We start from the raw sequence: 23,371 nt of genomic DNA, 5'->3' as shown, positions 1-23,371 counted from the left end.
TGCATCTCACAATACTTATCATGAAGAAAGAAGCACAATGCCTAGTAGACCACTGACCTTTTGGAGGCAGTACATTCCACCTTCAAGGTGGCCCAGGGCCTGGTCCTGGAGACCTGGGATCGAGTCCCACGTCAGGCTCCCTGCATGGAGCCCGCTTCTCCCTCTTTCTGTGTCTCTGCCTCTCTCTTTCTCTCTCTGTCTCTCATGAATAAATAAATAAAATCTTAAAAAAAATAAGAGTACTGTACTGACCCTCATATTAGGTCACAGAAAAGGCATCAGGAAAGGATCCTGTAGCAGGACCAAGCTCTGGTGAAAGCAGCCCTGCTGCTCGGTATATAGGATCGGCCATCTCCTGAGTATTGGAGGTGACTGGCAGAAAAAGATGCTCAGTAAATTCTGGCAAGCATTCAGTGGTAGATTCCACAATGTTTTGCCCTGGGGTTTTGAGCAAGACCATGTAATTCACAGTATATTTATTAATCATTTTACAATAGCCTTTGGCTTATAGCCAGTCACTTTGGGCCACTTTGAACTGAGAAACCAGCAGGAAAAGAGTCACTATCATGACAGCGGTCGTGATCCTATCCATTGAGAGGAAGTAGAGAGAATGTTCTTGGAGGTGGGGAGAAATATAATTTTCACCCTATTGATCCACAGAGGGGTCTCTTGATACCAATGTTGGTAATTATTAGACAAGTACAATAGCCACATCCTGACAAGTGCAAGTGTAAGTCACCTAGACAAGCAAAAGGGAACATAGAGGGAAGCGATACGTGTTGTGGCCTTAAGACAAGTTGCGGCAGTGGGAGTCACTGAATTCATCCTTCCTCTTGCAAGTTTACACTAAGGAAAGAGGCCACCAGAATCATGAAAAAATGGCTTCTAGAGCTCAAATGAAAGAAATAAATTGGAGTGTCTCATGAAGAGAGCTGTCATGATGCCACATGACCTCCTCCAATTCCCCTGCTTCAGACGGAAACCCTAATTCTTCCAGCTGCCAATGGTTTTGGAGACTTAAGGTTCTGTAACTTAGTATCTACAAGATCCTGCCATAATCTGAATATAAATACCTTCTTTTCTTGGAGTATAATGGAGGTATAAAAGGCCAGCACTCCCTGACCACAAATTGTAACAACTCTGCAGGGTCCTCTCAGTATCCGGGTTCCCCCAGAAGACCAACTGAGTCCTTTATTATGATTTCATTGTAATCCAGTTTCTCCTGAAAATTCTCTCCCTTCACTTCTTCCACACTTGATTTCCTTTTTTCACCTGACTTTGCTCCTTCAAACATTTCTTGCAGAGTCAGCTTCCTAGATGCCCTGATCTTTGGCAGGTCCTATTGGCACACCATCCCTACCTTAAAACTCACTCTCCTATTTATCCCCTTATTTATTTATATACAGATTAAATTGTCTGAGATTCCTATTTTTCTCATTCTCCCCACTGCGTGGAGTCTTGTTTTCTTTATGTGGTACCAATTCTGCTTTTTCAGTTGCATAAACTTGCCCTCTGCAATTAATTCCAAGGTTACTATCCCTGTCTCCAAGGGAAAGTGAGAACATGGTATGCATTTGCCTATTTCAATAATGTCAAACTTCTTGCACCTGATGTGTTTGACGGATTCTAAATTGAGAAGCATCTGAATGGAGAAGACCTGAGCCTTGTAAATATACTTGTCACCACTGAGATGTCATCCTCAAAGACTGCATCAGCTGGGGATGCACAGAGGGCACACTGCGTGAGCAAGATGAACAAGAAGAGGCATTTTTGGATTTTGTTTTATGCATCCATAAATAAATAAGCCCAATTCAACCAATGTGGTAGATTGAAATCAGGAAGTGAGGCAAAATATCATCTGAAGTCCCCACCCAGAGGAGTTACTCCCAGGTTTTTCTATGTAAAATCATGAAAAGATTAAAAAAATAACTATTAATTCTCCTCAACATAGTCTATTGCTTTCACCCAGGGCAGGCCCACCAGTCATTGTGGCTGACATCCTTTCTCTTCCAGTATTTAGTAAAATTAAACTGTCAGTCTTCATTTCTCCTGATGGCTTAGGACTGTACCCATTTCTGACTAAGAAGATTTTTAAAATATTAATTTTAAAGAGAGTCTTGGTGGATTCAAAGCCTTTATTTTCATATTGACATCTTCAGATGAGATCCATGATACTGAGACAAAGACATCAAGAAAAATGAAGGTTGGCAGCATAAAAGCAGAAGAAAGCATTTTCCCTTTTGTTGACTTGACATTCTCTAATTTGGAAACTTGGGAGAGATCCAGGCCCAGAAATGGCCTCGTTGTTGCTGGGATGGGGTATGGGAGGCCTGTCACTGTGCCCTGAGATAAAATCAAATAGACTATAGATGAGGAGGGCCCTTCCCACCAGAGAGGCAAAGGAGCAAGCAGGATGAGATCACTCACAGAAGTGGTCACCTCCCCAACTCTTTACCACTGGCATCCCTACAGGCATATAGCTCATCCTTCTTATGGTTTCAGCAGCTCAAGTTACATCACAGAGTGTGCCTCCTGGATTCAGGAACTGACCCTGCACTCTGATCAACTGGATCCTCCAAATATAGCAACATAGACTAGATGTGCTTAAAACTGGAATTGGGGACACATGGGTGGCTCAGCGGTTGAGCCTCTGCCTTCAGCTCAGGGTGTGATTGTGGAGTTCCAGACTGAGTCCCACATCGGGCTCCCTGTGAGGAGCCTGCTTCTCCCTCTGCCCATGTCTCTCTCTCTGTGTCTCTCATGAATAAATAAATAAAATCTTAAAACAAAAATAAAAGAAAATAAAACTGGAATTGTACACAGTCATCTTCTCACCAAATCTCCTGTTCAGCATGACTTTGGTGAAATTGCCCAATAGGTATGTTTGCTATTAAAGGCCTTCTGTTCCAATTTCTTGTTTTTTTCTCACCTCTCATCTTCTCATTTACACAGATACCCAGGGTTTTCTGTAAGCCCAGCCTGACCCATACTCAGTTCTTGTGAAATACTGTGATATTCCCTGACTCAAAACCACATCCCTTCACTCTCCTAATATCCAATTTTACATTCTCTAATTATATCAGAAAATGCTACAGTTACTAATAAGTTACACTTCCATTGAGACCAGTTTATTTAGTTAACGGTTGGAAGAAGGAAATACATAACAGAGATTCAGTGCAAGGTACAAATAAAGTTTTATCATTTATGGAGTATCTATTTTTTTAAAGAACAGCACATTCTAACCCAAACTGAGTTCCCTAAAGACATATATGTATCTCATTCATGTTTCTGTATCCCTTAGTATTTGCCACAAATTGTTACTGCAATCAAATGAATTAAAGTCACTAAATGGAACTCCATGGAATATACTCCTTCTGTATTTAAATTCATAAGCTTTTGGTTTTTTAAAAAGATTTTATTTATTTGAGAGAAAGAGAGCGAGTGAGCGAGAGGGAGAGCACTTGTGCACTAGTGGGGGTGGGCAGAGGCAGAGGCAGAAGGAGAAGCAGACTCTCCACTGAGCAGGGAGCCCAATGTGGGACTCCATCCTAGGACCCTGAGGTCATGATATGAGCTGAAGGCAGATGCTTAACCAACTGAGCCACCCAGGTGCCCTCAAATTGTAAGTTTTTGGGTCAGAAAGGCATAGGCTAGTTTCTGGCTATCATGTACTTGAAATACATTTTGTGGGCAAGTTATTCGGTACTGATGAATTCCAGTCTCCTCATCTATAAGATGGACATAAGAACATTACCTGTCTCACAGTGTTGGCATACGGATTACAGAAATTCGGAAGGTGCTCTTCATAGTGACATTCACATAGGTAATGCATGTTGATAATAATAATAATAATAGTAATGCTAATGTAAATAAGTGGATTCTATTTCTCATGACTGCAGACTCAGGGTTAATTTAGTGTAGTAATTCTCAACTATTTCTTTGATCTATTTGAACTGCAAGAAAAATAAACTTTTGTTTTAAAGATTCTATTTATTTATTCCTGAGACACACACATACACACACACACACACACACACACACACACACAGAGGCAGAGACACAGGCAGAGGAAGAAGCAGGCTTCACGCAGAGAGCCAACGTGGGACTCTATCCTGGGTCTCCAGGATCAGGCCCTGGGCTGAAGGCGGCGCTAAACCACTGAGCCACCTGGGCTGCCCAAATAAACTTTTAATACTTAAATTCTCATTATTGTTTTATTTAATTATTGTTTTATTTCTGTGAAAATAAAAGGGAGTGAGATGATTATACTCAAAACTGTTTAGAATAGAGCAGGAATCAGCAAATTTTTCCTGGATAGGACTAGATAGTAAATATTTTGGATTTTGCAGGAAGCATATGGCCTCTGTTATAACTATCCAGCTCTGCCATGGACCCATAAATGAATGGGCTTGACTGTGTTCCAATAAAACTTTATTTACAGAAATAGGCAAAGACCTGAAGAAAGTAAAACCAGAGGAAAACATTGAGGTAGTGAAATTCAACATTGAAGGATGCCTCATTCAAGTGTTTTCCATCTAGCATCCATGAGACACCGTGGTATCCTTATAATAAACTCTATTCATGTGCTTTAAAAGGCCAGAAAAAATAACATACACACACCACACACATACAAATAGAAGAAGCAGTCGGCTGGATTTGGTCCCCAGGCTATAGTTTGTAGAGAACATTAAAGGTTACAATAGAGTAGGTGAATGAGTGAATTCACTATTGTTTTCATCAAGAACTGACAGGCGAAACTCTCAAGAAGGCCATTCTCTCCCCACACAGAGATAACCTAGTTATACCAGGGAAAACACTTTGCACAGAGGCTACTAAGACATACATCGCAAGACCATCGTAGAACATGTAGCCAAGGTGAATCAAGTCAATAACTAATGTTAGCAACTTGTCAATCTAGTGTTTTAGGTTTGTATTTCTTTGTTGGGAAAATAGCTGGTTAGGAAATCAGTTACTGTGGCAAGCTTCCAATTTTAGTCCAATTTTAGAATAGAGAGTTTTGCTGGGTGTTGTTATACAGGCAAATAATGAGAGAGAAGCCAGGGAAGGAAACGTTAACTCTTTATCAATGAGTGTTGTCCACAGCTGGGGTGTCTTCTTTCGTTGGGTTATTTACAGAATATGTGTACAGCAGACTTAACTACAACATACAATCAGCCATTGGGAAAAACTTGCCCCATTACAATGGAAGAGAGGGAAATGGGAAACCTGAACTCTAATCATTGATGGCACTGAAGAGTGACCTGGGAGACCTCCAGCTATGCCACCAAACTCCCTCATCGTTCCCCCTGCTTTTTCAATTCCACTTTTTAAAAAACAAAGGCTTTAAAATAAATCTGCTAGCTCCCACTTCCAACCAGAAGTCCCCTTCCTTTTTCTGAAATAGAAAATCAATGGCAAAAACTGTCACCAACCAAGAATATGAATATGACTAGAGCAATCAGAATGAGACCATCTACACTGGGCAAGATTCCATAATCTCTGACCAGTCTCTGAGAATATAAGAACTGTTTTGAGCAAATTGATTTTTAAATGTTGCTTACAGGGATCCCTGGGTGGCGCAGCGGTTTGGCGCCTGCCTTTGGCCCAGGGCGCGATCCTGGAGACCCGGGATCGAATCCCACGTCGGGCTCCCGGTGCATGGAGCCTGCTTCTCCCTCTGCCTCTCTCTCTCTCTCTCTCTCTCTCTCTCTGTGTGTGTGACTATCATAAATAAATAAAGAAAAAAATATTTAAAAAAAAATAAATGTTGCTTACACATAAATGTATATTAGTTCAATCTGAGTCTTATGATAATAGATTGAACATGAAAATAAATTACCCAACACTTCTTACCTTAGCTGTAATAGCTTGTATATGACCTAAAGACAGTACTGGGGGTGGTTTTTGGCTCTTAAAAGTTTGAGAATGTGGATGTGCACATAAATTGCCAAATAAGCCCAAACTGCAGAAGCCAGTTTATCTGAACTTCCAGAAAATCATAAAGGACATTAAACTTGAATGAACATTACGAGAACTGAAACTCAGCTTGAATTGATGCATTTTCATTTCAATTGCATTTGATTATTCTTGTTATGTTATTACTATGTTCATAACTGTTACGATTTGTCAGTACAGAGTGATTTCTTCCCCAAAATAACATGGCTTGAAATCAAAACTGTCAATGATGGTTTTCTCTGAGCACCCATTTTAGAGGTAATTGGTCAGGCAGTATTTTACTTAGGGAGATCAAAGTAGTATGTTGGTCAGTTTTTGAATACTTGTAATTGAGGAGAAAGATCACATAGAAAAAGCATGAATTTGAACTTAAGCTCTGTTTTCAAATAGTTGCATGACCATGGGGTGATGCTGCAAATCACATAATTAATGCCCCTGGCCTCTGCAAAAGGTGTTACCTCTGTTGAAAATGCCTCCCTTCTTTCTCCAAGGTCTTGGAGAATTCCTCCTCTTTCTTCAAGTTTCACCTATAATAGATATTCCCTCTGATTTTCCTCTGTAGAGTTGATTACCAACAATCATTGAATAATAATAATAACAATGACATGACCTTTATTATTTCCATGCATATACAATGGTATGTGTTATTAGGGTTCCTGAATCATTTTGTACTTCAAGTTTCTGTTTTTCTATCCCTCTTCTGCAGTACACTATTAATTTCTTGAGGGGAGGAAAGGTTCTTTGCTCAACTTTATGTTTGTAGCATTCATGGCACTGATGACAGAGTAGACATTTAATAAATATTAATTGCATATGTTTTTACTTCTGAACAACAAGGATAATGGTATTTGTATTTCCATCTTACAGAGTTGTTACAAGAATCATATAAAATGATGTGTATGAAAACACTCTACAGATACCAGAAGTTATAGTGATCTCTTAAGTAGGTGACCATGATCTGTATGGGAATCACAACCATGCTCATTAATACCACTGGTATCTGGGTGTAGTGAGCATTCAGGCTATTACTTCACCAACTAATCAAGAATATAAAAAAAAATCTAACTTATCCTTACCAAACTTACCAAACTTACAAAAATCAGTAAAAATCCTTACAATATTAACTTTTATTTTTCAAATGTATTCAAATTGCTTATTTGAATTTATTGCACATCTCTGTTTTAACAAGAAATAATGTTTGTTTACAAAGGTACTTAAGTGCACAGAAATCACCCTGGAAAGCTCAGCCACAACATTTAAATTCCAATATCTTCTACATTATCATCACATAGCCTGAAATTTGGTGAGCTCAGAGTTAGATTATCCTCAAAGGCATTAAATTGAAGGAGAAAATTCTTCCTGCTGCAGCTCCTCCCTACCTCACCCCCATAACAGACTGGCAATTAGTTCTCTTCTATTCCATGATATATTCTAGTCTGAAAATTGTTCTTTGATTAGAAACTTATGGGCCAGCAAACTTATATGTATTTCTTCAATAAATCTTAAAATTCATAAGTTTAAAAAAATTCATAAGTTTATTTATTGATGGATGAAATTCATGACTTTCTGGTCAGCCAGCATCTCAAAAATGTGTGATTGAGTTAGGTTGACATCAGTCATTGAAAAGTTTCTCTAGTTTTATTTTTTTTAAGATTTTATTTATTCATGACAGATACAGAGAGAGAGAGACAGACAGAGAGAGAAAGAGAGAGAGAGAGAGGCAGAGACACAGGCAGGCTTGACACAGGGAGCTAGATGTGGGACTCGATCCAGGGACTCCAGGATCACGCCCTAAGCCGAAGGCAGATGCCAAACCGCTGAGCCACCCAGGGACCCCTGTTTCTCTAGTTTTAAAAAAATCATGCCACGGTCATTTCTTGCCTTTTATGAGAGGTCACTTGCTTGCTGACAAGCTATTGAAAAAGCTTCATTTAGACATTTTATTCATTATTTTCATGTTTTATTTTTCTTAGTAATTAGATGTATAATGGCAAGATTTGCTTCAAAAGTGGTAAACAACTCTATTTTCTTTTTTTTTATTTTTTTATTTTTTTTACCTACAAATTTTTTTTTTTTTTTATTGGTGTTCAATTTACTAACATACAGAATAACACCCAGTGCCCGTCACCCATTCACTCCCACCCCCCGCCCTCCTCCCCTTCTACCACCCCTAGTTCGTTTCCCAGAGTTAGGAGTCTTTATGTTCTGTCTCCCTTTCTGATATGTCCCACACATTTCTTCTCCCTTCCCTTATTTTCCCTTTCACTATTATTTATATTCCCCAAATGAATGAGAACATATAATGTTTGTCCTTCTCCGACTGACTTACTTCACTCAGCATAATACCCTCCAGTTCCATCCACGTCGAAGCAAATGGTGGGTATTTGTCATTTCTAATAGCTGAGTAATATTCCATTGTATACATAAACCACATCTTCTTTATCCACTGAGGCATTCTTAAATAGAAAATAGAGATGAATGGATAAACAACTCTATTTTCTATTTAAGAATGCCTGAGTTTCTGAGGATTAAGAAATGACAACAAGAACCAAGATTACGGAGAAACTTAATACATTCTATTCGTACAGTTGCTGGAAATGCTTTGTCAACTTTCCTCCTTCTGCCCTCTCATGCCCATTAAATCCTACCAGGGGCAAAATAAAATTCACCCTAAGTTGTGGCCTTTGGGAGAATAATTCCATAATGAGGAAAAAAAATACAGAGGGCTTAAGTCAAAGTGCTGTCTTAAGTGCTATCTTAAATCAGAATTCTGTCTTAATCCCTTGGGGCAGGGAGGGAGGAGCCCCCCTCTCCAGGTAGGTGAATTTACTTGAAAATTATTAAAAGTAAGAACACAATCCTCAGTTTGAAAGACATCTCAAGGACACATCCCTTGGTTATCAGAAGTGACAACTGCATGCTGCAGAAAATAATTTTTCAGTTCCAGAGCAACTAATCATCAGTATGTTGTCTTTTTTAAAAAGAGTCATTTATTTTTTATTTCAGAGAGAGAGAGAGAGAGCGAGCATGGGGGGAGGGGAAAGAGAGAGAGAAAATTTCTTTTTTTTAATAATAAATTTATTTTTTATTGGTGTTCAATTTGCCAACATACAGAATAACACCCAGTGCTCTTCCCGTCAAGGGCCCCCCTCAGTGCCCGTCACCCATTCACCCCCACCCCACACCCTGCTCCCCTTCCAACACCCCTAGTTCGTTTCCCAGAGTTAGGAGTCTTCCATGTTCTGTCTCCCTTTCTGATATTTCCCACACATTTCTTCTCCCTTCCCTTCTATTCCCTTTCACTATTATTTATATTCCCCAAATGAATGAGAACATATAATGTTTGTCCTTCTCCAATTGATTTATTTCATCAGTATAATACCCTCCAGTTCCATCCACATTGAAGCAAATGGTGGGTATTTGTCATTTCTAATGGCTGAGGAATATTCCATTGCATATTTAGACCACATCTTCTTTATCCATTCATCTTTCGATGGACACTGAGGCTCCTTCCATAGTTTGGCTATTGTGGACATTGCTGCTAGAAACATCGGGGAGTAGGTGTCCCGGCGTTTCATTGCATCTGTATCTTTGGGGTAAATCCCCAGAGTGCAATTGCTGGGTCATAGGGCAGGTATATTTTTAACTCTTTGAGGAACCTCCACACAGTTTTCCAGAGTGGCTGCCCCAGTTCACATTCCCACCAACAGTGCAAGAGGGTTCCCCTTTCTCCACATCCTCTCCAACATTTGTTGTTTCCTGCCTTGTTAATTTTCCCCATTCTCACTGGTGTGAGGTGGTATCTCATTGTGGTTTTGATTTGCATTTCCCTGATGGCAAGTGATGCAGAGCATTTTCTCATGTGCGTGTTGGCCATGTCCATGTCTTCCTCTGTGAGATTTCTGTTTGTGTCTTTTGCCCATTTCCTGATTGGATTGTTTGTTTCTTTAGTGTTGAGTTTAATAAGTTCTTTATAGATCTTGGAAACTAGCCCTTTATCTGATATGTCATTTGCAAATATCTTCTCCCATTCTGTAGGTTGTCTTTTAGTTTTGTTGAATGTATCCTTTGCTGTGCAAAAGCTTCTTATCTTGATGAAGTCCCAATAGTTCATTTTTGCTTTTGTTTCTTTTGCCTTCGTGGATGTATCTTGCAGGAAGTTACTGTGGCCGAGTTCAAAAAGGGTGTTGCCTGTGTTCTTCCCTAGGATTTTGATGGAATCTTGTCTCACATTTAGATCTTTCATCCATTTTGAGTTTATCTTTGTGTGTGGTGAAGGAGAGTGGTCTAGTTTCATTCTTCTGCATGTGGATGTCCAATTTTCCCAGCACCATTTATTGAAGAGACTGTCTTTCTTCCAATGGATAGTCTTTCCTCCTTTAAGAATATTAGTTGACCATAAAGTTGAGGGTCCACTTCTGGGTTCTCTATTCTGTTCCATTGATCTATGTGTCTGTTTTTGTGCCAGTACCACACTGTCTTGGTGACCACAGCTTTGTAGTACAACCTGAAATCTGGCATTGTGATGCCTGCAGATATGGTTTTCTTTTTTAATATTCCCCTGGCAATTCGGGGTCTTTTCTGATTCCACACAAATCTTAAAATAATTTGTTCTAACTCTCTGAAGAAAGCCCATGGTATTTTGATAGGGATTGCATTAAACGTGTATATTGCCCTGGGTAACATTGACATTTTCACAATATTAATTCTGCCAATCCATGAGCATGGAATATTTTTCCATCTCTTTGTGTTTTCCTCAATTTCTTTCAGAACTGTTCTCTAGTTTTTAGGGTACAGATCCTTTACCTCTTTGGTTAGGTTTATTCCTAGGTATCTTATGCTTTTGGGTGCAATTGTAAAAGGGATTGACTCCTTAGTTTCTCTTTCTTCAGTCTCATTGTTAGTGTATAGAAATGCCACTGACTTCTGGGCATTGATTTTGTTCCTGCCACGCTACCAAATTGCTGTATGAGTTCTAGCAATCTTCGGGTGGAGGCTTTTGGGTTTTCTATGTAGAGTATCATGTCATCGGCAGAGGGAGAGTTTTACTTCTTCTTTGCCAATTTGAATGCTTTTAGTGTCTTTTTGTTGTCTGATCGCTGAGGCTAGGACTTCCAGTACTATGTTGAATAGCAGTGGTGAGAGTGGACATCCCTGTCTTGTTCCTGATCTTAGGGGAAAGTCTCCAAGCCTTCCCCATTGAGAATTATATTTGCTGTGGACTTTTCGTAGATGGCTTTTAAGATGTTGAGGAATGTTCCCTCTATCCCTACACTTGATCAGGAATGGATGCTGTATTTTGTCAAATGCTTCTCTGCATCTAATGAGAGGATCATATGGTTCTTGGTTTTTCTCTTGCTGATATGATGAATCACATTGATTGTTTTACGAGTGTTGAACCAGCCTTGCATCCCGGGAATAAATCCTACTTGGTCATGGTGAATAATTTTCTTAATGTATTGTGGGATCCTATTGGCTAGTATCTTGTTTAGAATTTTTGCATCCATGTTCATCAGGGATATTGGTCTATAATTTTCCTTTTTGGTGGGGTCTTTGTCTGGTTTTGGAATTAAGGTGATGCTGGCCTCATAGAATGAATTTGGAAGTACTCCATATCTTTCTATCTTTCCAAACAGCTTTAGGAGAATAGGCATGGTTTCTTCTTTAAACGTTTGATAGAATTCCCCAGGGAAGCCATCTGGCCCTGGACTTTTGTGTCTTGGGAGGTTTTTGATGACTGCTTCAATTTCCTCCCGGGTTATTGGTCTGTTCAGGTTTTCTATTTCTTCCTGTTCCAGTTTTGGTAGTTTGTGGCTTTCCAGAAATACGTCCATTTCTTCTAGATTGCCTAATTTATTGGCATATAGCTGCTCATAATATGTTTTTAAAATCGTTTGTATTTCCATGGTGTTGGTAGTGATCTCTCCTTTCTCATTCATGATTTTATTAATTTGAGTCTTCTCTCTCTTCTTTTTAATAAGGCTGGCTAATGGTTTATCTATCTTATTAATTCTTTCAAAGAACCAACTCCTGGTTTTATTGATCTATTCCACAGTTTTTCTGGTCTTGATTTCATTGAGTTCTGCAAGAATCTTTATTAACTCTCTTCTTCTGCTGGGTGTAGGATCTATTTGCTGTTTTTTCTCTAGCTCCTTTAGGTGTAAGGTTAGCTTTTGTATTTGAGTTCTTTCCAGTTTTTGAATGGATGCTTGTATTGCGATGTATTTCCCCCTCAGGACTGCTTTTGCTGCATCCCAAAGATTTTGAACGGTTGTATCTTCATTCTCATTAGTTTCCATGAATCTTTTTAATTCTTCCTTAATTTCCTGGTTGACCCTTCCATCTTTTAGCAGGATGGTCCTTCACCTCCACGTGTTTGAGGTCCTTCCAAACTTCTTGTTGTGATTTAGTTCTAATTTCAAGGCATTATGGTCTGAGAATATGCAGGGGACGATCCCAATCTTTTGGTATTGGTTCAGACCCAATTTGTGACCCAGTATGTGGTCTATTCTGGAGAAAGTTCCATGTGCACTTGAGAAGAATGTGCATTCAGTTGAGTTTGGATGTAAAGGTCTGCAGATATCTGTGAAATCCATCTGGTCCAGTGTATCATTTAAAGCTCTCGTTTCTTTGGAGATGTTGTGTTTAGAAGACCTATCGAGGGTAGAAAGCACTAGATTGAAGTCACCAAGTATAAGTGTATTATTATCTAAGTATGTCTTAACTTTGGTTATTAATTGATTGATATATTAGGCAGCTCTCACATTCGGGGCATATATATTGAGGATTGTTAAGTCCTCTTGTTGGATAGACCCTTTAAGTATGAGATAGTGTCCCTCTTCATCTCTCACTACAGTCTTCGGGGTAAATTTTAGTTTATCTGATATAAGGATGGTTACCCCTGCTTTCTTTTGAGGACCATTTGAATGGTGAATGGTTCTCCAACCTTTTATTTTCAGGCTGTAGGTGTCCTTCCGTCTAAAATGAGTCTCTTGTAGACAGCAAATAGATGGGTCCTGCTTTTTTATCCAGTCTGACACCCTGTGCCTTTTGATGGGGTCATTAAGCCCGTTCACATTCAGAGTTGCTATTGAAAGATATGAGTTTAGTGTCATCATGATATCTATTCTGTCCTTGTTTTTGTGGATTGTTCCCCTGGACTTCTTCTCAAAGGGGAATTTTAAGAGTCCCCCTTACAATTTCTTGCAGAGCTGGTTTGGAGGTCACATATTCTTTCAGTTTCTGCCTGTCTTGGAAGATCTTTATCTCTCCTTCCATTCTGAATGAGAGCCTTGCTGGATAAAGTATTCTTGGTTGCATGTTCTTCTCATTTAGGACCCTGAATATATCCTGCCAGCCCTTTCTGGCCTGCCAGGTCTCTGTGGAGAGGTCTGCTGTTACCCTAAAACTCCTCCCCATAAAAGTCAGGGATTTCTTGTCTCTTGCTGCTTTAAGGATCTTCTCTTTATCTTTGGAATTTGCAAGCTTCACTATTAAATGTCAATGTGTTGAACGGTTTTTATTGATTTTAGGGGGGGATCTCTCTATTTCCTGGATCTGAACCCCTCTTTCCCTTCCCAGATTAGGAAAGTTTTCAGCTATGATTTGTTCAAATACATATTCTGGCCCTCTGTCCCTTTCGGCACCCTCGGGAACCCCAATTAAACATAGGTTTTTCTTCCTCAGGCTGTCATTTATTTCCCTTAATCTATCCTTATAGTCTTTTGTTTGTCTCTTTTTTCCTCAGTTTCCCTCTTTGCCATTATCTTGTCTTCTATGTCACTCACTTGTTCTTCCACCTCATTAACCCTCGTCGTTAGGACTTCTAGTTTGGATTGCATCTCATTCAATTGATTTTTAATTTCTGCCCGATTAGATCTAAATTCTGCAGTCATGAAGTCTCTTGAGTCCTTTATGCTTTTTTCTAGAGCCACCAGTAGCTTTATAATAGTGCTTCTGAATTGGCTTTCTGACATTGAATTGTAATCCAGATTTTGTAACTCTGGAATCGGGTCTGATTCTTTCTTTTGAGGTGAGGTTTTCCTTCTAGTCATTTTGCTCAGTGCAGAGTGGCCAAAAGCAAGTTGTATTGGATAAAGGAGAAAAAGAGAGGAGAGAAAGAAGGAAAGAAAAGAGAAAAAGCAAAAAGAAAAAAGGAAGAAAAAAAGAGAAGAAAAAGAGAAAGAAAAAGAAAGAAAAAAGAAAAGGGTGGGGGAAGCAAACAGAAATCAAAAAGCAAAAAACAAACAAACAAAAAAACCACGGGGGAGTATCTTCTGATTCTGTATACTTTAAGTCCCTTGACTTCCCCTAGAACTTGTCCGTCTATCTGGTCTTCTGGGGGAGGGGCCTGTTGTGCTGATTTTCAGGTGTGAGCACTTGGGAGAGCTGCTCTGCCCACTGCCTGGCACGGGCTCAGTGGGGATTGTTTACCCCTTGAGGCCCCAGGGAGACAGAGAAAATTTCAAGGAGACTCCCTACTGAGCACACCGAGCCCAACTCAGGGCTTGACATTCACAACCCTGATTTCATGATCTGAGCCAAAACCAAGAGCTTAAACAACTGAGCCACCCAGGTGCCCCATCAGTATGTTGTCTTTTAAGATAAAAAATTTCACATGAGAAATAGGAATAAATCTCAAGGGGATTACATTTATCCTTGAATTTACATTTGACAAAGCATGCCATAATTACACATATTGAAACAGATCCCTGAAGTCCACTTGTTTCTCATCTAATAGTGTCTTAGTCCACTCAGGATGCCATAGCAAAATAGCACAGACTGGGTGGGACTTATAAACAACAGAAATTTACTTTTCACAATCCTGAAGGTTGGGAAATTTAAGGACAAGGTGCCAGCAGATTCGGTGTCCAGCGAGGACTTGATTTCTGATTCACAGACACTTGTCTTCTTGCTATGTCCTCACATGGCAGATAGGGTCCCTTTATAAGGCCACTGATCCCATGCAGGGGGGCTCCACACTCATCACTAATCACCTCCAGATGCCCCATATCCACATGCCATCACAGTGGGGTTAGGTTTCAAAGTACAAATTTTGGGGAACACAAATATTCAGTCTACAGCAAAGAGCCACCCATATTTATGAGTCACTGTTAACCTAGTACTTCTAACTATATAGATAGAATCTTCCTTACTGAATGGAATGACTTCTTAGACATAATATATTTTTCCTTGAGCAGATTGAAAGTAAAAACATGAGATGGGCATCAATTATCCCTGGACTTCAATACATCTAGAACACTAGGTTTAAATTAGATTGAGGTAGGGTGATAGCTGCTTGGTTATATTTGAAAATAGAACTTTTAATTTAATTTATGAATTTGAATCAGAAATTAATTCTCTTATGGCAAAGAAATGTGGAGATGATCATTCAAGTGGAGGTTAATTGCTTCCACTCACAGGCTGGGATTCTATTTAAAATAAGTATAGCTGTATATGTATTCACACACATACATAGTATATGTAAATGTGTGTATATATACATATACCTAAGGACTTCTCAATTAAATGTCATCAGTGAACAACCAACCAACAGAAGGAAGCAGTGTTCAGTATTACTTGATAAATGTGGTGATGGACACTGAATAGAGAGGGTAGGAAGAGAGGAGCAAGAGAAGAAATCAATGAACAATTCACTTGTTTTGGAAGAAAAAAACCCGTCAGTGTACTGCATGTCTTTCTTTCCCTCAAATGTCTCCTCCACTTTTTCAGCTTTATTGAGGTATAATTAAAAAATAAAAATTGTCAATATCATAGGTCATAATAATACAAATACATAAAAAAGTTGGACTAGTTTATACTCCAGTCAATAGTAGCTGAGAGTACCTTTCTTTTTTTACTGTATCTTGTCAACAGCAAGTATTAACAAATTTTTAAATCTTTATCAGTTTGGTAGGTGAAAAATGGTATCATTTTAATTTGTTGCTTGTTTACTCATTAGGTAATATTTTCTTATTTTTTGCCCATTTATATTTCTTCTTTTGTAACTTGCCTATTCTGACATTTTGTTGATATTTTATTCTTTATTTTATTCTTTATTCTGATCTGTAAAAGCTTTTTACATTTATTAAAATTACCAGCTCTTTGTCTATAACATATTACCCATGGGATTTTTTTTATGCCCATCTTGTTGTTTACCTAGGGAATCTTTTTAGTGACTTTTAAAAAGTTTTAAATTCTGTGATATCTGATCTTATAAAAAACTCATTATCATGTTATCAAGTACAATAATAGACACTCTGAAATTAAAAAAAAAAGAAAGCAGTGTCTCCTTCATCTGTAGGTGGTTGTCCTCAAAAGACTCTGATATAAATGAATGATGGAGTTTGTATGGTATAGAATCATAGTATTATACATTTTATGATGTGTGACATACATAGTTTTTTAAACAATTGTTTAGGAAAACTTGCATATTACCAAAGGGTAAGGTTAAGCACTACAGATCAAAACTCAGATCATTATTACCCCCACTCTATAATCCCACCATATGACCTCTCCCATTCTTTATCACCCTCAAGGTAATGTCTAACATTAGTTATGTTCACATAAACTAGTTTTGACTTTTTTTGAGTGTATATAAATGACATCTTAGAATATATGCCCTTTCATGTCTTTTATGTCTTTTTTAGTTTGTTCAACATTCTGTTTATGGGATTCATCCATCCTTCTGCATGCAGTTGAGGTTTACTCTTTTCATGTATATTATACTATGTTATAAATACATGACACTGCAATTTTCCATTGTTGATGTACATTTGAGTAGTTTTCTTTGATTAATTTTAAATGGTGTTTGAATGAACTTCTTATAACCCTACAGTTAAAATACATATTATATGGTATACAGAAAACTGTAAGAACTTTATTAAACTGTACTTTGGGTGATGGCAGCAAATAAAGGGCTTTCAAAAAAAATCATACAGGATTAAATAGGCAGAGGAAGACTTCAATTAAAACTGTCACCACAGGTGAGAGAGATTGAACTCAACCTGGTTGAATCATAAGGAAAACAAAACAGAGGCAGGACAGTTTTTAACCCTGGGGAGTAGAAAGTACTGGAGGAGATTATGGAAAAGGTTTGTGTATGGCTCTTATTACTCCCAGTGGAACTGGAAGGTAGGCACCTACCCTATTTTTCCCTAATGATTACACTTAAAAGGATGGTTTCCTGGTCTTTGAGAAGACATTCCTGGGCTATAAAACTAACAAGGACCTGGGAGAAGATTTACATCTCAGAGGAGGATAGAAATAATTTACAATTGTAAGTTTTCTCAAGTAAATGTACTAAGAAAACGGAGGGCAGGGGTTTATAGTCAGGAAAAAACCTGTCTGAATGAACCTTAAGGAAATGAACATTAAGGTCATGTTGGTCATAGAACACATGTTAAAATATTACCCAGTACCACTGCTGGTTCATTTAATTTTCATTGTCTTTATTCTAATCTGCATATTGCAAATTGTTTACTATATGTAATGAATATCTTAGTTTATTGATTATTGGCATTTATTAATAGTTCAAATCTTACCAAGGAAAGCCAATGGTGTAGAACAAAACCATGGTTCTCTGAGTAACATTGCACAAAGGGAAGAGAGACTGCTAAGACCAAATTGACAAAAGATGTAAAGTGAAAGTTTACTGATCATCCTGGGTTCAAGCCAGAGAAGAAAAGCAAATCATTAGCCCTCACATCCTCCAATCCTTTTGATTATAAAGAAGAAAATAGGCTGTTCTTTAAGACGGTGATCATCATGTAAAATATGGGGAAGAAGGGGAAACACACAAAGATGACACTTGTTCAAAATTAAGATGACATTATAATGCTGCGTTATTACCATGGAGACCCTTCAACTCAAGGAATGGTGTCAGTAATTTAGGTGGGTTAATTTCCCACAACTCTCACTTTTCCTGAGAGTCCAACATGCATCTCACATAATTATATACACCTTCTTGATACCCAACATTTTCTTATTCTTAGATTACTTTTTAAAATTAAAATCTACTTTAAAATTTTTGTCATTTTTTTCAATTTTATTTATTAATTGTATTCTGAGTCTCTGTTTTGGAGAATGTACCTGAGTATTAGAAATATAGGACATAAACCTCTTATGAACTTTTTCTTCTTATAAATCCACAGGTACATTTACATCTGTACCAGTGGACTGCAATTGTGTTGCACTAACACCTTTTCTAAGCACTATTAGCAAACCTTCTTTAGGGAAAAACAGTTGGAAAAACTGGTTTCATTTAAAGACAGGTTTCTTTAAGCATTTCTTGGAGACTTAAGTCATTGAGATACTGCAGGAAGGAGAGGTTACATTTTAAAGTATTTCCAATTCCAATCATTTTACTTGAGTAATTCTTTGTGTGTGTATATATTCTATGCATATGTCTATTTAATATATCATAGAACTGATGATATTTTGGTATACATTTATCAATGTCCCCTAATTTAAATGCCTGCAAATACCATGTAGATACTGTAAATGAGTAAGGAGACAAGGTAGGGAATTTGACAAATAGGAAAGATTATATTCATAAAAATGGGAAGTTTCTGCTCTGCTCCTGCTGAGCATATTCTGTATTGGAGAGGCATATTCTGTATGTGGAGAATATGAGGCATGGTATATTCTGATCTTTTGATTTTCCAAGAGAAGATAATAATCCAGATATTTATGTGAAATATTCATATTTTTAAATATTGACAAATAATTACAAAGCTTTAAAAATACCATATAAACCAAACAAAATGATCTGCTGAACACATTCAACCAACCACCTATTATAGCCTCTGAATAACATGCATTTGTTACTTTGTGATCTATTTTGCACGCCATGTTAGAATGATATTTGAGCCACACATTTTTTGAATTTTTATGTAATGAAAATAGTATTTTACTGAGCATTACTTATCAAGCACTGTGCTAAACACTGAATTTGTAATATTTCATTTAATCTTTAAGAAGTTATACATGGTTCCGATTTTAAGGCCACAAAATGGAAGCTTTAAAATAGGGTAAGCAGCTTGTATAAAGTCAAAAATTAGTAGGTGGAGGTGGCATGATTGGGGCTGTGCTTCACATTAAACCTGGATGTCTGATCATTAATGCTGTATATTGCTGTAAGCCAGACAATATTTTGCTTATGTCCAATTAATGTCTCTTGTTCTGAGGTGGGATGTAACTTATTCAGGATGGGAACCATGCCTCATATATTGTTTTTCCCCCCACATCTTGCAACTCCCTTTCATATAGAAGACTTTTACTAAATGTTGATTCGAAGCCTTGGTGCTAGGGAATAAGCTCATTTCTTCTTCTTCTACTTTGTTAAAAACACATAGAGATAAGTGTATTATTGGATCTCAAGAAATAAAATATGAAAGTAGAGTAAGATGGAGGTTAATGAACTAGAGTTCTGGTCAGTAACTTTACATTTGAAATATATCTTGAAATGTAAAGCTAAGCACTGTGCTCCTTAGTCTTTTCATTTCTAAATTGGATTAAAAACATTTAAATTAAACAATTAAAAACCATGTTTTCTAAAAACATTGGATTAAAAATTATCACTTGGGATGCCTGGGTGGCTCAGGGGTTGAGTGTCTGTTTTGGCTCAGGGCATCATCTTGGGGTCCGGGATTGAGTTCCGCATGGGGCTTCATGCGGGAAGCCTGCTTCTCCCTCTGCCTATGTCTCTGACTCTCTCTCTGTCTCTGTCTCTTATGAATAAATAAATAAAATCTAAAAGAAACTCTCACTTTCAGTGACTCTATTTTTTTTATCATTATTTGGAAATCAAGCTTGAAAATTAACTTTGGCCCAAGTTCCATGCCATTGTATCACTTAGGACACTTTGTGTTCCAAATACTAGGAAATCCAACCCATCGTATCTTAAGCCAAAAGGGAACGTGATAACTCCCAGAAATGTCAAGTCCAGAGACAGGGCTGATTTCAGGTGGGGCTTGAACAACATACCCAGGATCCCTTTTTCTCTCTCTCTCAACACAGTGTTACTCTTGTGTTCTGGCTTTATTCTCAAATGACACCCTCTGAAGAGGGTTGCAAGATAGCTACAGAAGCTCCACAGGTTACATCATTTTATCATGAAGTCCAGCTTAAAAGAGAGAACTTCTTCTGTAGGCCTTGACAGTTGTGTAGGGCCAGTATCTCACTGGCTTTTGTTAGGTTGGATTCATTTGTGAACCAATCATTCTGGCCAGTGAGATTACATCTATTGATAATCTTATACCAGAAGCTTTAAGATCTAGATGGACCCACTTTAGAAACTCTTAGGAGATTTAATTACTTTGGTAGGTTTACTACTCTAGAGAAATTAGGTCAGAATATCTGGGAGTGAGATCCAGGAATTTATTTTTGAAAGTATCCTACTAATTCCACTATAAATCCTGATTTGGCAAATTCCAGTTCATACGACCCAACCCTGGAGATCTGACTAATGCTAACTCATTTCAAAACACATGAGCTGATAATTGGTAAAAGATAATTTCTCAAACTTTAAGCAACTCCTTATCAGAAATTACTTGATGGGTGCCAGACTTAGATAAACTTTGGGCTCCACTATTTTCAATGAAAAAATTTTGGCCTCCCCTTTTTTTCCATTATATCTCCTTATTCTTTCCTATGTGAGCATGAACTAAGCAATAAAAGTACTATGGGTTCCTACAGACATGGCAACTTGAAGGTTGAGAGTTAAAATCTGAAAACATATGGATAGTCAGATCTCTCTTTCAAGAAGTCATTTTGTTGACACTGGTCATGGGAGGACACAAAGGCCTTTCTCTAAAAAGACTCCTTAAAACATTGCCCTCTCTGTGGATTTATCTGTCTATGACTTTCATCCACAATATTCACATCATTCCCATGTTCTCATGAGGTTTATTTCTTACAAATAACTGACATGTGCTCCTGAAGAAAAATGCATCCCTGGTTACTGAAAATGTAAATTATGATTTTAGTTCCAAGCTTCACAGGCTGAACATACTCTCAGGCAGTATAACGTGGCAGAGCAATATAAGACTAATAATAATAATAATAATAATAATAATAATAATAATAATAATAAAACAATATGAGCTTTGACATAACACCCAGACACCTGAGTGCTTCTTTCAGGAAATATGTACTCTAAATGAGCCCTGTGCTCAAGGGTCTTAGAAATTTCAAATGCCCCCAGTTCTGAGGTACTACTTTGTCATTCTTTCAATGCTATAGCAGATCTCTCATATGCAAAATAAATCCCTTCACAGTCTGGAAAATTCAATGTTTCATACTTGAAGTCACACCTGGGTCTAGCTTTCTATGCACTTTTACCTCCAGCTTCTCTAAAATTCCTTGACAGAGGTCCATCTCCTTTATAATATCCTCTACAGAGATCTTCAAAGATGTAACAACAGATGACAGAAAGAGAAAATAAACTAAGCCCCATGTTATGGCACACACTATACTAAGGATTTAGAGTTAACAATTTCACTACAGCCATATAAGGTATATAGCATTCTAATCTGTTTCCAAAGATAAAGAAACTAGACACAGTGAAAGTAAATAATTGGTTTCAGTTTTACACAGCCAGTAAGTGGAAAAGTTAGGTTTGAAACTTGAGACTTTTTATTATACCAAGTCTTATGTGTTTGCCTACCCAGAAATTCAATAATTTCCACAAAAGTTAAAAGACATTGACTAACTTAAAAAAAAAGTTAGTAAGTATCTAAGGTTTTGAATTTTTTTTTCAGAGTAGTGCCTTGTTCATTGTGCAGTGTCCTGAACCTAGTCCAGTACTCGACACAGACTAGAAGCACATTAAACAATGGTTGAATGAAAAAGATAGGCAGGCAGATGGTGAGGATATTTTTGCTGTGGAAATATGTTGACTTTCCTACTCTCTTAACTCATACTCAAATCTTATAGCTCATTAATCAAGTCTCTGCTTTCTTCAAAGAGTTAGATGTATCCATATTCCTCCTGGAATCATCCAAATCATCTCCTTTTACTTACTCTCAGGCTAAGAGAATAACAAAAAACATGTGTAATTACCTCTTCCTTTCCAGTTTTTACCTTCTGACTCTGCTTTGGCCCCATTGCTAAATCAGTGCTTATAGGAAAATGTATAGCTTTAAATGCTTGCTTTAGAAAATAAGAAAAACCTAAAAAATCTGTAATTGAGACTATCACTTGTGAAGATAAAAAATAAATTAAACCCACAAGAAATAGTAAAAGGGAATAATGGAAATGTAGAAATCAATGACATAGGATAGATTTAAGAACTAGAGAAAATTCAATAAATTCAATATCTGGATTTTTGAAAAGAGTAATATTAGTAATCCTGTGTAGGCCAATAAAATAAAAATAAATAATACACAAATCACAATATTAAAATGAAAAGCTGAAAAAAGTGTGATATTACAGATCCTATATACATTTGTAGGATAAGTGGACTTATTCCACTTCTGGAGTATTTGTGTGAGACATGTAGATCCATTCCACAACAATTGTAATCTCTGAATGGCAATATTCCTCAGCGCCCAGCTTCTCCCTGGGGAAGGAAGGGGTTCAGTCCTGCTTCCAATGCCCCAACATTTCTGTGGGCTTGTCAAAATAACTGGATTCTTTCTTGCCTATCTCAGAGAATTAACATGATCAGTATACTCTTCCTTCCTGGTAGCTAGTGAGAACAAAGATGATATAATGTGATCTAGCATGCAAGTAGTTGTTATAGTTTCTTCCAACTTTATTAAAGGCAAACAGGTAGAAAAACCTAGATCCCAACGTATCTCTGGGGAGGGAAAGAGTTAGACATCTCAAATTAGATGAACACAAAGAAGTCAACACTGAGACTTACTATTATCCAATTGTAAAAAATAAAAATAATTTTGAAGCAGCTTGAGAATTGCCACACTTGAGGGAATCCCCAGATTATCAGTGAAGTTTTTAGCCAAAACTTTTGCAGTCTAGAAAGGAGTGGAGTGATATATACAAAGTGCTGAAAGAAGAACAAGAACCAGTCAAGAATACTATACCCAGCAAAACTGTCATCAAAGATGAAGCAGAGATAAAGGCCTTTCTAGACAAATAAATGGAAGAGTTCATCACTAGACCTGATTTCAAAGAAAGGTTAAAGGGATTTCTTCAAATTAAAATGAAGGACACAAACATGATAGAATAGTAATATGATAGCAAAATATATATAAAACTTGGTAAAGTTAAATATATAGACAAATGAATGCTTTATTAGTGTAACAGTGGTAGCTAAGTCACTTGAATTGTACCATAAAAGTTAAAAGACAAAGTTAGTAAAATATTTCCCTGATGGCAAGTGATGTGGAGCATTTTCTCATGTGCTTGTTAGCCATGTCTATGTCTTCTTTGGTGAAGTTTCTGTTCATGTCTT

This window comes from Canis aureus, chromosome 29 (genome assembly GCF_053574225.1).
Source record: "Canis aureus isolate CA01 chromosome 29, VMU_Caureus_v.1.0, whole genome shotgun sequence".
NCBI classification, from domain to species: domain Eukaryota; kingdom Metazoa; phylum Chordata; class Mammalia; order Carnivora; family Canidae; genus Canis; species Canis aureus.
Note: the sequence above shows the minus strand (reverse complement) of the source record.